Source organism: Zea mays, chromosome 6 (assembly GCF_902167145.1).
Source record: "Zea mays cultivar B73 chromosome 6, Zm-B73-REFERENCE-NAM-5.0, whole genome shotgun sequence".
Lineage (NCBI taxonomy): Eukaryota > Viridiplantae > Streptophyta > Magnoliopsida > Poales > Poaceae > Zea > Zea mays.
Window position 1 is genome coordinate 164,812,420 of NC_050101.1, and position 3,680 is coordinate 164,816,099.

General features: G+C 40.4%; 1 pseudogene; it reads left to right on the top strand.

Moving 5' to 3' along the window:
- The first annotated feature begins 541 nt into the window (after positions 1 to 541).
- On the top strand, positions 542 to 3,446 carry LOC111589569 (protein S-acyltransferase 8-like; annotated as a pseudogene).
- The last annotated feature ends 234 nt before the right edge of the window (positions 3,447 to 3,680 follow it).

Genomic DNA, 3,680 nt, shown 5'->3' on the forward strand with positions numbered 1-3,680 from the left:
TGTTATAATTCTGGCAACCTTACATGATAGCGTCATTGGTGTTCACTCAGTCGCCCTGCTGTTCCTGTCACTTATCGACGTGTAAACTAGTTGTTTGCTTGGCCGTCTCTTAAGAAAATTTAGCATTCTTATGTCCAGTCTTGTGCAGTTTTTCAACAAGCCAAGCTTCATCGAGCTATTTTTCTTATGCTTTTACAGGTTCTTTTTTGCTAACTTAAGGCAAAGGATTGTATTTACTTGTAGAATATACTGGCTAAAGTTTTTTCAGCAAAGGGTTTTTATATACTAACATCTACATAATGCAAGATAATTATGACAAATTTTATCTCGAATGCATGGAGTAAGATTAATAACACCGTTTGCATCGAGTGTCGTCCTTTCCTAGAATGCAGTCACCCTATAACATTGTTTGCAGCGACTATATCGGGGGCATGGCAGCCTCCCATCAGAGTCCCACCAGCGCCGAACCCTTCGCATCGACAGTGGCCACACCAGAGAAGAAGCCATACCCACATGCCACGGTCGTGGAGGAGGTGATGGCATGAGGCTGACTGGGGCTTGGACCCCGTCCCCCATTCCACCCGTCGTCGCCGACATACTTGTCCAAGGTCAGTCCGCCAACGAGTATATATAAAAGTCATCAAGAAAGGTTGCTCGCCCAAAGCCTTACCTGACCCGTGATAATTTTTCTCCCCTCCCCACCGTTGTCTTATCCTGACGTCGTTCCTTTCGCCATGCTTTGGTGCCCACCCGCCGAAGAGGGCTGAGGAGCAGATGAAGGCACAAGGCAGGGAGGAAGGAAGAACCTACAGTGGGCGTGCGACGAGGGCGTGCTTTGGTCCCCTCACCACTGCTGCAGATGAAGGCATCGTTTTGTTTCACAACCAGCGTGCTTTTTTATTATTATAGGTGGTGGATGGCAAGGGCATCAAATCCCTGGCCTTGTTCCCTGCCAAGTTCCAGAAGAGTTTCTAAATCAAGAACGGTGAGTGATTCACAAAGAGTTGATTAATTCTCCTGAATAGAACTGGCTTTATGACTACTTTGAGCCTCTGTGCCTGTTCTAAATCCGTAGGGAGTTTCATGTTTGTGAATGCCATCGGAAGGGATCAGGCTCTGGAATCAGGGAGCAAGATTGTGTATGTTGTCTCGCAAATCCTCTTCCATGAACAAGTTCAGGCTCTGGAGAAGTCTGGTGATTGTTAAGTTTCTGGGTTCTCTGATGCAATCAGGCTAGATAATATCAGCTACTCACAGCTCTGGCTTAACAGTTGAATCGAAGATTAGGATACGTTGGTAGGAGTACTAGGAAGCCTTAGATTCTAGCATTGGGTAACATGTCTATTATCCCATATTATCTAAGTTTAACAAGATACTCATATTTTATGAAAAAAAACTATACTGAAAAATCACGTCCAACAGTAGCTATGTGTGTGTTATTCCATGTATTATTATCAACAATGATAGTTCTGTTACCCATACTTGTAATTTGGTATCCATAGTCCAACCAAGACATAATCTTAGCATCAGGAGGAGTGTTCTGACGAAGCCAATAGTATGCCTCACGATAATCATCAAAGATAACTCTTCCACCATTATGACCCCTTGCGGCCAAAACTATAGATGGAAAAGAGTAAGCCTCACATCATCAAAGATAACTCTTCCACCATTATGACCCCTTGCAACCATGAATAGTACAGATTGCTTTTCCAGGTGTGTGGAGAGACATGCGTATTCCTCCTATGACAAATTCCTCAGGCTCCATGAAGGTAAGCCTGTCTTAATGGGCTTGATTGTTGAACCTGACTTAGTACTTTTATCCATGTCACGGCATTGAACCAGACAGTCACTCATGTCCTTAGGATATTAACGGTATACATCAACAATTCATTCTATTTTAATTGCTTGCAAAACTTTTTTGGGCCTTCAGATGAGTTCCAGGCATCAAGAAGTCAAGATTCCAGGAGGCCTAAAATAGGTAAACTTGTTGTTCTATAAACACATGTTCTCCAGATTTTATGTTTTCTTTGAGCAATGTAGACTTTGTTATGCCACTATTTATTTCCTACTATTTTTTATGTGTGGCACCAAAATTGTAGTACCCTTCTCTGCAAAACCTGATTGCTAGGCATTGTTACTACTCTTCCTTACCTTTTCTCAAGATCCATGTATTGTACCACAAAATTCACACCCACCTATGGAAGAGGTCTCTTATGGTGCTTCAGCTCCACATGCTCTTCAGTTCCCTCAAGTAAAAGAGGTTATGGTCAATGGCGTTCGTGTGAAAGATGAAATACTGTGAGACTTGCATGGTATACCAGCCTCCTTGGTGCTCACACTGCTCCAAATGTGATAACTGTGTGGAGCGCTTTGATCATCACTGCCCTTGGGTTGGGCAATGTAATGGAGAGCTTAGTAATGTTGATTTCTTTATTTTCTCAGAGGAAACAAGTTATGAATTAATTTTTTTAGAATACAACCTGGTAGTTGTTCCTATAAAACAGTCTAGGCTTATCTGCATTTGTCTTCCTTTGCAGCAAAATTATAGGTACTTCTATTTTGTTTCTTCAACGGCAATGCTTTGTATCTATGTATGTGCAATGTGTGGATTGTGCATCAGGCTTCTCATGAATATGGGTCATTATTCGGTGGGGAAAGCCATTAAAGAATCTCCATCTTCATTGGCATTCATGACATATTGTTTCATTTGCTTTTGGTTTATCAGTGGTCTCACTGGGTTCCACTCTTAACTTATTGTGACAAACAAGGTTAGCCCTCCAAGCAAATCTCAAGGCATAATGCCTAAAGATCTTTTATCAAATAAAAGGAATGGTGGATAGGATTAAGATGTGTGTAGCTGTAACATACTGTAGTGAAATTAAATGAACACAACAGTACCATTGAAATTTATCATGATTTTATAGTCGAGAAAAAAGTGGTCCTCAGTATGTACTATATAAGCTACTTGCTAAACAGAGCAAAATGTGTTCTTTTTCTGAAGACAACATATGAGAATATCAAGTACAAGTACAACAACAAACCAAACGTGTATGACCATGATTGTGTGTGCAACTACCATGAGGTTTTGTGCACAAAAAGGAAGCTTTGTTTGTTGCTCTATGTATCTTTTGTTTGGCTTTAAATTCTGTGGTCTCTCTCATGTCAAAATATAATTCTATAGATGCTTTTTTATGTCATCTATTATTGTTCTAAAACTGGCAGTTTAGTTCTCTAAGTTATTTGCCTTGTTTGATACCAACAACAAAATTCTTACTAAGCAAAAGATATCTTAAAATTATCTGGATTGCATTTTCTAGGAATTTTTAGGTGGATATCACCCTAAACTTTGTGATTCAGAGGAATCCCATGTGCTGGTTGCTGAATATATCAAGTGGGACCTAGGTCCAGAGATCAATCTCAGTGAGGCATTTAGAGCGTTCTTCTGAAGCGCAAATCTTGGGTTGACATTTAGCAAAAAGCTAGAAGCTTTGCTTTCTTTGATCCTAGATTTACTTAGCATATGCTATATATCCTGGAATTCTGGATTGATCAATGTGATCAGACTTATAGGGAACATGATAATACTTCGGGAGTACCTTAACAGGGATGCAACATGGTTTTTAAGCTAAAGAGGGTGCAACATAATTTTTCTTGTACACAAGGTCTCAGAGAAGACAGCG